We start from the raw sequence: 13,986 nt of genomic DNA on the forward strand, positions 1-13,986 counted from the left end.
TCCTTTTCAGGAACTAGGGAACAGTAAAGTAATTGAGTAAACATATTTGTGTTCATTTTGAGTTGATGCTTGCCTGTGGCTCTTTCCACTCTTCCAGGAAGTTAGCATACCTCAATGCAAATACTAACATAAAAGTGTACTCACATTTTACCTTTTGCTTTTCTCTGCTGTCAAAAAATAATTACTATGTACTTCATATTAGCAAGGGCATCATTGGGTTTGTTCCTCCAAACTAATCTTTCTCTGGAAAGAATTTTGTAATTCTTTCTTTTTATTTAAATAAGTGATTTTTGGAAAACGATTTAAACACTACTTGCTCAGTTGTAAGATGCTCAGGGGAGTAAACTAAGTAGGAAGGAGTGAGTCAAAATAGAATTTTGCCACCTGATGTGGTTTGGCTGTGTCCCTTACCCAAATCTCATCTTGAATTGTAGCTCCCTTAATTCCCACATGTGGTGAGAGGGACCTGGCGGAAGGTAATTGAGTCATGGGGGAGGGTCTTTCCTGTGCTGTTCTTATGATAATGGATAAGTCTCATGAGATCTGATGGTTTTATAAAGGGGAGTTTCCCTGCACACATCCTTTTGCCTGCTGCCATGTAAGACATGACTTTGCTCCTCCTTTGCCTTCCACCAGGATTGTAAGGTCTCCCCAAATACATAGAACTGAGTCCATTAAACCTTTTTTTCTTTATAAATTACCCAGTCTCAAGTATGTCTTTATTAGCAGTGTAAGGACAGACTAATACACCATCTCCTCTGAATAATTGTGTTAATAAAGATGTGACAATAAAATTTACTGAACATAATCCAATGTATGGCTTAACCATCCTTTGAAATCAAGTGCTTCTTATATATACAATTCAGATAGAAAAATAAGGAATCACCCATGTGTCCTACACAAGGTTCTTAGCTGACAACAACAGAACTGGTGCTGATTAACTTAAGCATATAAGCAATTTACTGGAAAATTATTAGATAGTAATGGTACTGTTGAGAGCTAGAGAACCATGCTGGGAAAATGAGAGGGGACTGGAAGAGGTCAGCAGATTGGATCCATAGTCAAAATAAGCATCACAGAGACAGACATTTAGAGCAGCCTTGCTGTTGCTGCTGTCAAATCCTGAACACTGCACTGCACCTGTTACCACCAGTACCACCACTGGCATTATTGTCACTGAGTCCTAGATGTTGCCATCCGTATTGCCCCACATAGTTCTTCACTCTGGCTTCTGGGGCCAGAGAGCCTGGGAGCGTGAGTATCTGTCCTGGACAAAGATTCAGACTGTGCTGGAATTTTGAACACTGGAAGGGGTTTTGGAGGTTAGATTGTCAAAATCCTCACACACCTTTCCTCAGAAAATGTATGGTACACTTCCTCTGGTCTTATTAATATATGGCTCAGAACATTTCAATGCCATGAACAAAAGATGAGTTGAATGCCTTTTGTATTCCTAGTAATGAAGGTAGAATAATAATGCCCGACCTCTCCAAGACTCAGATGCCTGGCAAAGCTTACCTTTACTGACAACAACCAAGAGCAAGAAAGTGAGCTAAAAGGAATCTTCTAAGCAGCCAGACTCTATGTTACAATGTTCACATGATGACTCTCACTGTCTTGACTCATGGGAGATTCCCAGAGGCTCTCTGTCAGACTCTCTTTACACTTACTGTACACACAATTCAAACAAACTGGGTTTTCCCAGTTGGCAGAACCACAGCAGATTAGAGACATCACATCAGAAGAAGAAGGGCTGCTATGAACAAACACACTGCTGGAAATGAGAAATCGTTGCTCACAGCAAAGAGTCAGGAAGCAAATGACAGCAGAAGTGATATGTGTTCACACACACACACACACACATACACAGACACCACATTCAGTGATCTACAGATGACTTAATATTGGAATGATGCTACTCTATAAATCTCAAAATGGGAAAGATCAGGGATAAATAGACCCTGAAGTTGAGATAGGTAAACTTCAGCATATTGCAAGTACTTGGGGGCAATTTTCTGCAGCAAACAACCCAGATAGTTGAGACAGATGGACAAATGACACTTGTGCTATCCAGTAGTAAACACCTAACTAAGTAGGTAGAAACCAACAGTAGGCAGAGATTCAAGTAGAGTCCTACCTCTAAGAAGAACATTGTAGAAATATTTTGCTTAAGTGCCTAAAGTAGTGTTGGTGGTAGTACTGGTAGTAGTAGTAGTGCTAGCAGTAGTAACAATGAAGTAAACATTCCCTGAGGCTAAATATGGTTCTATGCGCTTTGGAGACATTAAGTATTTGATTATAAACTTTCATCTCATGAAGAAAGCTACTATAATTATCCCTATGTTACAGATGAGGAGGAGGCTGAGGCTAGGTGCCATCAAGGTACTTTGCCGAGGTCATACAGTTACAATGTGGTGGGGCCTGGACTTTAACGCAGGCACTTTGTTTCCAGAATCTGGGTTTCAACCTTTAGGATATACTCCATCTCTAGATGCTAGGTAGGATACCAATACAATTACCCAGGCAAAGGAGAACTAGTTCAAGACAAGGAAACTAGAAGAAAACTCAGGTTGCAACATTTGTCTTAAAGAGACGTAAAGTAATATTCAATGAATGTTCAATCTGCGTCACGTTCATGATCTCATATGATCTTCCATATGCCAGAGTAAATTATTACTCACATGACTCATATGAACAACCTGAGGTGTAGAGTGGTTAAGTAATGTGTCCATACTCACAGACTTTGGAAGCAGTGAGGCTGGGATTCTGTTTCCATGCCTGAGTGTATGCTTTAAATTCTACTACAGGATACATTGCCTTGGAACAGTGCAAATGACAATGGCAGGAATGATCTATTAGAAAACTTGTCTATTCATATATTCTTCAATTTTATTTATTTGTTCATTTATTCATCAAAGATTAGTTGAACACTTCTATGTTCCCAGCAAAAAACCATTTCCCAGGAAGTCCAGTCTAGTATGGGACTCCAAAAAGATAGTGCTTATGTAGGGCAAGACTCTACTAAAACGACCATCAATCAATTTAGAGGCTTCTTAAACACAAGTAATGCCAATAAGATAAATACACAATAGAAAGGTCATTAGTTGACACTCTGGAAAAAAGGGCTGCATGGAAGTATAAGGTCACTGTGACAATACATTATAAGGACTGGGGAATAAAAGGGGTTTGGTGAACTTTACTCACTTATGGCAGGATGAGGGTTTTGGAGAAAATCAATAAACGTGGTTTCTACACTGGCTCCAACACTTAATAATTATGGCCTTAGCCTAGTAAATCTCTTTCCGTAAGTCTCATTTTCCTCCTCTGTGAAATGAACACCAGGATGCCTACATTGCTCTGGTGAATGATAAGCATATTAGCAAAGTGCCGAGCACAGTGCCTGGTACCCAGCGAGTGTTATTACTGTTAGAAGGAAATAGATTCACAGTTACTCATTCAAAAGGGGACGCTGGCAACAAAACTATGTTAGATTTTTAAAACTTTATATAGTGTGTGTTATCTTGTTATATCCTTAAAGTCTAATAACAAACAAAATCAAACAGACCAGTCAATCCGAAGAAACTTCTTCCGAGGAATTTTGGACCCTTGTGTCTTGTTTTTGTGTGGTTGTGTGCCAGGATTGCAGGATTATCAGCAGAAGCTGCGGTCATTGGGTTCTACTCCATAGTTGGTATAATTGATGTGAAAATCTAGGTAGGAAATAAGCTAGAGCCAAATGAACAAGGCAGGAGAAGCATATCGAGTCCCTGAGACTCTGGCAAACAAGAAAAGAAGATCACAGACCCCTGAAAGCAGTCTTACAATTCGAACGTGGAAAAATCATATTGTTCTTCATATTGGGTTCCAAGGTAAAAATGGAGCCAGGAGCAAGGCTCATCACTAGATTTGTGCTTAACAGCCTGTCAGTGTTATCTGGCTTGGAGTGAAAGACTGGAGAAGTCTGGATAGGTAAGTTGCAGGTACTGTTGAGGCTTTAAATGTGAACACTGGAATGATCTGGGGATAGGCAGCACTAACTACTTTTTAGCTGTCATACCTGCTACTCTTCTCTAGGATTTTGCAAGAACCTTCTATCTCTATCTCCATTTTCAATTTCCCTAGTACAGCTTTTACAAATATTCTGCTCCTAACTTGTATTTCCTGTCTTCTCTTCCACTCTTTATTTAAGAGTTTACTCTAAGTCAGGGTATAGAACTTCATATTCATACTGAATGACTTATCTTCCATTCTTCAAGACTTATCCTCTCCAGGTCACTTTTCCAAAAGCCTTCTCCGATTTTCCCAATGAAATGGAATCCATTTCTATTTTGTTCCTAATATTTGCATTATTGGTACATAGGCAAGGTTATGCTGCAATAACATCTAACCTCAAAATTTCTACAGCATTATACTTTAGGTTTTTTGTTCTGTTTTGTTTTGTTTGTTTGTTTTGTTTTGTTTTGTTTTGTTTAGTTTTGTTTTGTTTTGTTTTGTTTTGTGACAGACTTTCACTCTTGTTGCCCAGGCTGGAGTGCAATGGCGCCATCTCAGCTCACCACAACCTCTGCCTCCCGTGTTCAAGCGATTCTGCTGCCTGAGCCTCCCAAATAGCTGGGATTACAGGCATGCGCCACCATGCCTGGCTAATTTTTGTATTTTTTTTTAGTAGAGATGGGGTTTCACCGTGTTAGCCAGGCTGATCTCGAACTCCTGACCTCCAGTGATATGCCCACCTTGGCCTCCCAAACTGTCAACATGATCTTTGATGTAGAAAATTCAAAGGACTCCACTAAAAAACTACTAGAGCTAGTAAATGAGTTTAGCAAGGTTGCAGGATACATGCTCAATATATGAAAATTAATTGCATTTCTATATACTAACAATGAAGAGTACACAAAAATTTTATTTACAATACCATCCAAAAAATTAAAATACTTAGGAATAATCTTGGCAAAAGAAGTGAAAGACTTGTACACCAAAATCTACAAAACATTGTAGGAAAAAAATTAATGCTTTAAATAAATGAAAAAATAGCCTATGTTCATAGGTCAGAAGACTCAATATGTTGTTACCATGGCAACACTCACCATATTGATTTACAGATTTAATGCAGCCCCCATTGAAATTCCAGCTGGGCTTTTTTTTTTTTTTTTTGCAGAAATTAACAATCAGACTGTATAATTCATATGGAAATGAAAAAATCTAGAATGGCCAAATCAATCCTGAAAACAGAATGATAATGCTGGGAGAACTTCCATAACCAGATTTCAAAATGTATTACAAATCTTCAATAATTAATACAGTGTAGTATGGGCATAGGGGCAGACATCTGGAGAATAGAATTGAAAAAATAAAAATGAAAGTCCAGAAGTAAAAGTCTTATGTTTATGGTCGACTGATGCCAAGATAATTCAATGGAAGAAAGAATAATCTTTTCAACAAATGGTTCTGGGACAACTGATATCAACACGCAAAAGAATGAATTTGGACTCTACCTCATACCATACATAAACATGTACTGGAAATGAGTCAGAGATCTAAATGTAAGAGCAAATACTATAAAACTATTACAAGAAGTCGTAAGAGTAAATCTTTTTGACATTGAGTTAGGCAATGATTTCTTAGCTATACATCCCAAGCACAAGTGATGAAACATTGGAGAACAAGAGTGAAACATTGGAGTTCACCAAAATTAGAAACCTTTGTCTTGTTGACTTGTCATCAAGAAAGTGAAAAGACAACCTAAGGAATGAAAAACCCAAGTCCTGACAAGGGACTTGCATCCAGAATATGTAATGAATTATTTCAATTCAGTAGTAAGTAGGCAAATAACCCAATTATAAAATGATCAAAGAATTTTAATAGACATTTCTCCAAAAAAGATTTACAAATTGTGAATAAGTACATGAAAGGATGCTCAACATCATTACTCATTAGGGAAATGCAAATTAAAACCACAGTAAGATGCCATTGCATCCTGCTTGAATGACTAGAATAAAAAAGTTGCACAATAACAATTGTTAAAATTTGTTGCTGATAATGTGAAGAAATTGGAAATTTCATACATTGTGACATTTATACATTGGGAATGTAAAATGGTACAGTCACTTTGGAAAACAGTTTGGTGGTTCCTCAAATTGTTAAACACAGCTACCATGTGATCCAGAAATTCTACTCCTAGAGAAATTCCAAGAAAAATGAAAATTTACATTCACACAAAAGGTGTACACAAATGTTTGCAACAGCATTATTAACCAATGCCAAAAAGAGAAAATAATGCAAATATCCATCAAATGATGAATGGATTTCTAAAATGACATATACTGCAAAGTAATAGTATTTAGCAATAAAGTATATTACTGAGAGATGCTACAACATGGGTCACCTCAAAAACATCATATTTAGTGATAGAAGACAGTCACAAAGGCCACATATTGAATAAGATAATTTTTGTGAAATGTCCACAGTAGGTAAATTTATAGAGATGGAAAGTAAATTAGTGATTGCCCATGGCTGGAAGGATGAGAGAGAAATGAGGAATGGCCACTGATGGATACAAGATTTCTTGTTAATAGAATCTCCTAAATGATGTTGCTCTGATGAAAATATTTTAAAATTAGATTTTGCTGATGGTTATACAAGTTTGTAACATACTGAAACCACTGAACTGTACACTTTAGACAGGAAAAGTGTATCTTTTGTTGAGAATTTATGTTCATAAAAATCACAGTGATTTAATAAAACAAAAATTTATTTTGTACTCATGATATGTATTCAATGAAGGTTGGGAGAGAGGCTTTGCTTATAGTGGACACTTTAAGACCATGGCTGATGGAAAGTCTACTTTATCATGTAATTCTATGATCACTAAGGTAAAACAAAAGGAATGTGACAAATTGCCTAATGACCCTTACAACTTAGACACAGAAGCCATACACATCACTTCAAGTCACATTTCATTGGCCAAAATAACTCAAATGGTGAAATACTTCAGAGACAGCAGACAATTTCAATTCCACCATATACCTGGGGAAAGGAAAGAACTGAATTATTTGTAGAGTCCTAATGAACACTACAATGTCCTATCTTCTTTTCTATATTTTAATTCCTGAGAACAATGACTCCATATTTCCTCACTGCAACATAAAACCAGGTTTCCTTTAATTCTTTTTTATTTTCCTTTTTTGTCATTTTGAAAAGATGGAGGTATTTAAAAGAGTAAGACTTAAAATAAAAAAATTACAAACATGCATGTCAGTCTACAATAGTGCTCTCCCCACAGCAAATGTTTCATACTTGTGAGCAAGTGAAACAAATGAACAAGAGAAATGGTCAAACAACAATGCCCGGTAGTGAATGATTGAGAGCCCAATGTGTGAATCAAGGGTGAGTATTGCAGGAGTTCAGAAAAGAGGAGACCAAGGTGAGCTGGAGTGGCAGTGGCTGAGTAATCAGTGTTCCCAATCCATACCTCTTGTGTCAGTACAGATGGATCACTAAGAACTGCTGCAGTGACCCAGATGGATGGTGTTATCTGTGTCACGGTTTGTTTTCTTCCCAGATATGACTTGGGCAGAGCAAGCTTAATGAGGACGGGAAAAGAATAAGATCCGGAATCACTTCACCTTTCTGAACCTTCGTTTGCAAATCAAGATGGTAAAAAAAAAGTGTAGCTGTATAACACCTTAAAGATCTGTGATAAAACATGCTATTAGTATTGTGGGCAGAATCCATTAGAGAGCAAAACAGGACTTTATGGTTAGGAAGTTACTGAATATATCAAAGATTTAATAGCCAGTCTGGAGGTAAATCCTGTTTCTGCTGAATTGAGAGATTTCACAGAATGTTTCAAAGAAGACCCCCTTCTTTCCAAGAATCTATCAGGCGGTAGAGTTATACATACACTTGAGTCGTTTTTTTTTTTTTTTTTTTTTTTTGAGATGGAGTCTTCCTCTGTCGCCCAGGCTGGAGTACAGTGACGCGATCTCAGCTCACTGCAAGCTTCGCCTCCCGGGTTCACGCCATTCTCCTGCCTCAGCGTCCCGAGTAGCTGGGACTACAGGCGCCCGCCACCACACCCGGCTAATTTTGTGTATTTTTAGTAGAGACGGGGTTTCACCGTGTTAGCCAGGATGGTCTTGATCTCCTGACCTTGTGATCCGCCCGCCTCGGCCTCCCAAAATGCTGGGATTACAGGCGTGAGCCACCGCACCCGGCCTTGAGTCATTTTTAAATTATGCAGAGGTTGTTAAACTAAAAGGAGGGTTGAGAGTGCTTTAAAGTCATGGCTAATTCTTTCATTGTATATGGGATTTCAAGCAAAAGCTTACGGCTGGCAGAAATCAAAATCTCTGTTTCCTTCATCTTCCTATTAGACATCTATCTTCACTAATTTCAGTTCTTCCAGAAAATATATTTTCTCTCAAGAAGCCTTTTTATGTGTCCATTATCAGTTCTGGTTGTTACAACGATCAAATTAACTGGATAATGGCCACATTTCCACTACCTGGCTTGCAGACAACTGTAAAAAATGGAGAGAATGGTTAACCAATTCAAATAAAAATATTACTTATTTTTTATTCCTCAGGTTAAAAAAAATCTCAGTTAAAAGTATTTCTTTTCTTCTCCCACCAGCAGGGAACAGTAAGAATTTCAATTAAAAAGTCAGGAAAGAAAAAACACATACACACACAACACTTACCACTAGTACATGTAAATCTTAGTTTAAGCTATTTTAAAATGAGAAAAAAATAACTAAGAGCTATGGGAGCAGATTTCATTTTTGAAAACTACTCTGATGATTATGGAAAGAATAGGGGAATAGAAATGATTTTGAAACACGAATAGCTAACAACTCATAAATTAGAATTTATATTTCCTATTTTAATAGTTACAGTATTTGGAAAAATATAGAATGTCTTACGGGGTGAAAAGCAAGACCATTTCCTTACCATAACCATTTATGTTAGCTTTTTATTTACTGAAATTACACACTACTTGGCATAGAGGAGGTGCTTAATAAATGCTTCCCCAATGAATTGCCCACACTATGGCAAATGATCTCAAAATACATTCAGAATAGCAGATAGGCTGTTGCATCTAGCAATGACACATGTACCTGCAGTAACACCAAGAAAGCCATATGTGGAGCAGAACATTTTTAGTACTTCCCTAAGGGAACCACACCTACTGCTAATTCTGAAAAAAGAAAATAGCTTACAGCCTAGAGTTGCAAAGACAATAATGAATAATACTCCAGAAATATCTGTATAGGACTTCCGATACATATTGATGTATGCTTAGACATTGATCTGTTCCCTATTTACTTGTTCTGTCAGAAGGGAAATGACAAAATCAGCCCTGTGACACTTTGTACCTTATGGATATACAGTTTATTTCAGCAAGAATTCCTTGAGCATCTTCTACATTCTTTGTACTGTGAAGTGCACATGTCATCACAAGATAAAGAATATTGAAGTAGGACACTGAGGAAAAACAGAGGGAGGAAAAAAATGACATTAGAATTTTAGTCCTTAAAAAAAATCAGGAGCAACATTGATATTTACTTCATACATCCTTATTTTTTAATTCTCTTACTCCCATCTGGCTCAATGACATGAAAATTATAGTAAGTGAAGTGAGCTCCCCATCTGTTAAAAATGTAAAATAAAACACTTAATCTGTGGGCAAGCACACAGAGTACCAAGAAATGTCTCAAACTGAAATGATAAGAGCAGGATCCTATAATTAGTTAAGTATAGCTGATATAGATTTCTGTAAGATCTCTATTTTATGGATAGATAGGTTTGCGACTATTTCTATGGATCTAGTGCTATCTTCTGATCTCAAGTGAGATGAAACCCACTAGGCAACTCGTATGATGCTCACCAATTAGGGAGATAATTTGCCATGAATTGTAAGTAAATTATACAATAGATATCAGCTACGTATATGATATGGTTTGGCTGTGTCCCCACCCAAATCTCAACTTGAATTGTATCTCCCAGAATTCCCACATGTTGTGGGAGGAACCCAGGGGGAGGTAATTGAATCATGGGGGCCAGTCTTTCACATGCTATTCTTGTGACAGTGAATAAGTCTCACGAGGTCTGATGGGTTTATCAGGGGTTTCTGCTTTTGCTTCTTCCTCATTTTCTCTTGATGCTGCCATGAAAGAAGTGCCTTTCACCTTCAGCTATGATTCTGAGGCCTCCCCAGCCAGGTGGAACTATAAGTCCAATTAAACCTGTTTTCTTCCCAGTCTAGGATATGTCTTTATCTGCAGCATAAGTATATATGTTGTTCATCTTTCATTCCCTGCTCTCCCACCCCGTGACTTCCATTCTCGTGGTTGCAGAACTGGCTTCAGTTGCTATGTTCATATAACATAAATCCAGCACCACTCCCATTGATAGTTCGAGTGGACTTTTCCAAGTCCTTTCCCTGGGAATTTGGGTGGCTGGACCTGTGACAGGTAAATCCAGGAGGCATCAGTGGTCGTTTCTGACAAGTAGACCACAGAAGTAGAGGAAGCTGGTCTAGACAAAGAGTCAGAGTGGGGTTGAGAGCTACAGTACGCAGCAGAAGGAAAGAAAGAACTAGAAGGCAGGAAAGAAGAATGAGTGTGAGACAGAGAAAGAGACATGGCAGACACAAAAGAGTTGCAGCAGAAAAGAGGCAGAAAAGGATCCAGAGAGAGCTCAAACCCCTAGGTCAAATGTTCCAGCCTTTTCATTCCATGGGAAACTCTTTTCCTCTGCAATGAAGTCTCCCATGTTTGTCTAAGTACCTCAAATAGTTTCCGTTATTTGTAACCATGTCAATGTTATATCTCCAAGCAGTCGTTTTGTTATTTCTGGGTATTTATCTCCCCCTTTTCTCTCTTACTTGATCCAGGAGGGGATTTTTCCCTCCATCAGTCACAACAAGTAGAAACTATAATTCAAAGAGGTCTTGTACCTAACTTACAGATAAGAAGCATGCCTGAAGTTCCATTTCTCATTTCCCTACAGTGGAGTGATTAGATAATGCTGCCCCTGGGGGAGGGGAGAGAAAAGGCAGAAATGTCTAACAATCTCATGAGAGAGGAAGAATGGATTGGGAGGACAAAGGGGAGAACTTTCAGTCACAGAGCAGGGATTGCAGAGTGGAAGGATTGAGAGGTTGAGCACCTCCCTGCGCACTTATTCATTACCTGCCATTCAATAATCCTGGGCCGTGGTAAGTCCTCTGATTAGATGGTAGGAGATTTGGACCTCTGTATGGGGTTAGAGGCATTAAGAGATATTTTGCTCCTCATCACATCACAAACTAAACAAGACAAATGGGGTATTTTCCCTATGAGTGGGCAGTGGAGGATCCACCATGACTGTTAACACAACTGCAAAGGATTATAACTAATACAGACGTCAAAACTCTATGTCCATTAGCAGAATGAAATGCAAGCGATTATCTAGATATTTCACATAATTAAATGGAAAGTAGATAGGACTGAAAACTAACACCACACTTATCATAACATTCAGGTCAAGGTCTATGATTAGAGATTCTCAGGGAATGCCTGTTTTCTGTTTGAGGACATGCTCACTGGAAGGTATGCTTGAAGTAGAGTCAGTTTAGCTAAATGTCAAGAGGAAACTCAATTAAAATAGGATTTTACTCGAGGGGAAAATGATGCCATCCTCTTTCAAACCTGTAGCTGAGGAAGCAAAGATAACTCAGACATCCCTGGGATAACTGAAGCCCAAATGTGCCCCTCTTCCTTTTGGATTAGCCTGGCTCTTGGGACTCTGTATTAACAAGAAGTATTAACAAGCATATGGATGTTAATCCTGCTGTCTTTGTGTCTCTAAGAAATAGATCTTTGATGAGACGTATGCCTGGCCCTGTCTGCTTTTCTCTGCTGTACTCATCCAGAAAGAAGTGACAGCTGAGATTAGGCCCTAGACAGACAGCAAGTCCACCAGCTTTTGTTATCAACCAATGGCCACCTTTGTCACCCCTTTGCTCACTTGACTGCTGGCCTACCTGATATCCTCAACCTTTCTTATCATTCTCCCTCTCTATTTCTTTCAAACTCCACAGCCCTGCAGACTCTGATCATGTGCTCAACTCCCAGGCTACTGATACTCAGCCTACACTAGCCATGGAGGATGTCATCTGTTTCAGGGGAAGTGGGAGGTCCCATCTGCTCAAACACATGACAGGGAACTCAATTAGGTCGCGAGGAAGTGGGGCAAAGGGAAGCCTGGAATTAGGCAGAGGATGGAAGGAATTGAGCCAGAATTTCAGAGTTTGGCACATGATATAAAAGCTTGTTAATTGTCCAGGCACAATTCTAGGCACTGGAGATACAGAGACGAACATGAACCTCACTTTTTTAGCGGAGCAGACAAAAAATAAACAGCTTCAATAAATAGATCATTAAGATAATTTAGATATTAATAAGAACTATAATTTTAACAAGAGGGATGGTAGAAGGGGTTTTTCTCTTTTTTGTGGGGGAGGGTGTCCAATTTAGATAGGGTGGTCAAGAAGGTCTCTCTGAGGAAGTGACAGTGGACCTGAGACCTGAATGATGAAAAGGGTTCACTCATGCTGTGATTTGAGGGAAGAACATTTCAGGCAGAGAAAAGAGCAAGTGAAGGAGCCCTGAATTTGGGACAAGCTTGCCCATGTTGCGGGGTCTGTAGGACTAAGAATCAACTAATCAGGGAAACAATGGTCTTGGATGCCTTCAAGGGAATCAAGGTAGGGACCAATTCTTGTAATTTCCTGCAGGCTCTGGTAGGGTGTTTAGGCAGTGATCAGAGAGATTTAGGCCCAGAAACTACGTTATCAACTTTATGTTATAAAAAGCAGGGTCTGGCTGGTGTGTGGCAATGAACTGTTGGCAGGCAATAGTGGAATCAGAGAGACTCCAGGCAGATTGATGGCTTAGACTAGAGATGTTGAGTAATTTGCTCAAAGACAGTCAGCTAATAAATCAAGAACAAGTGGCAGAGGGTCAGTAAGAGTAGAGGAGTTAAAGAGAAATGCACTATTCCCTTTTGACCCTGTTATTCTCCCTGATGTAGATTGTCAGCCAATATTCTGAATCAGCCAGTATTCCAGCACTCCGGCCCTGCTGAGAAACCAAGGGAGTAGACATTTACTATTTTTTTTCAGCAGTCTGGGACCTTTGAACATGCCTACTTTGGGAGTTCTCTATTTTAAATGTCTGTATATCCCAATGAACGATATTAGAATCTAATTTTTATAGCCTTTTTGCAATTGTAGCATAAGCACTTGATCTAGGTACTTTCAACCAGAGATGCTTACAAGTAATTCATAGATTTGGAAGGGAATGATGGGAAGAAGCAAGTGCAGAGAGGAACCCACTGTGGCAAGGACAGCTATAGAGATATGTGGCTTCCAGAAGCAGTGGAGGAGGCGGCTTTGCAGGTGTGTCCAGGGCTCGGTATTGCCGATGCCAGATACAGTGTGGGGCTTCTGTTGGAGACATATTCCTGGGTACAGCGGACATTGTATTTGGTCACAAATCCTCCAAGCCTGGTTCTCCATCCTTCCAGAGATGATAAAAGCTATCTAGTGTCCTCAATACATTTATTTTCTGCTTAAACTGATTGGTTATTTTTGTTGACTCCTTCAGAACCATGGCTGATACCTCCATCTTCTGATGGAATGCAATTGCAGGGTTGAAGTCAGAGGTGAGAGAATCCTAATTAAGTTTAAAGGCTATGGTTTCAGAAGACCTTGCCCAGGCTTGCCTGCAGGTTCTACAAAATTTCCTTCTTTTCATTATAAACTAGAACCCGAGAGCTTATTAACATGCCTAATGTACTTCTTATAGGAAAAGGCAAAGTGAAATTTGTCAGTGGGCTACAACTGGGCTGACATACCCTGCCTGTTACTAAAAATGATTTTTCTTCAAGTGGATAGGGCAAAGTGAAACCCAAGAGCCATTGTTTGCAAAGCACCGAGTGA

This window comes from Nomascus leucogenys, chromosome 20 (assembly GCF_006542625.1).
Source record: "Nomascus leucogenys isolate Asia chromosome 20, Asia_NLE_v1, whole genome shotgun sequence".
Lineage (NCBI taxonomy): Eukaryota > Metazoa > Chordata > Mammalia > Primates > Hylobatidae > Nomascus > Nomascus leucogenys.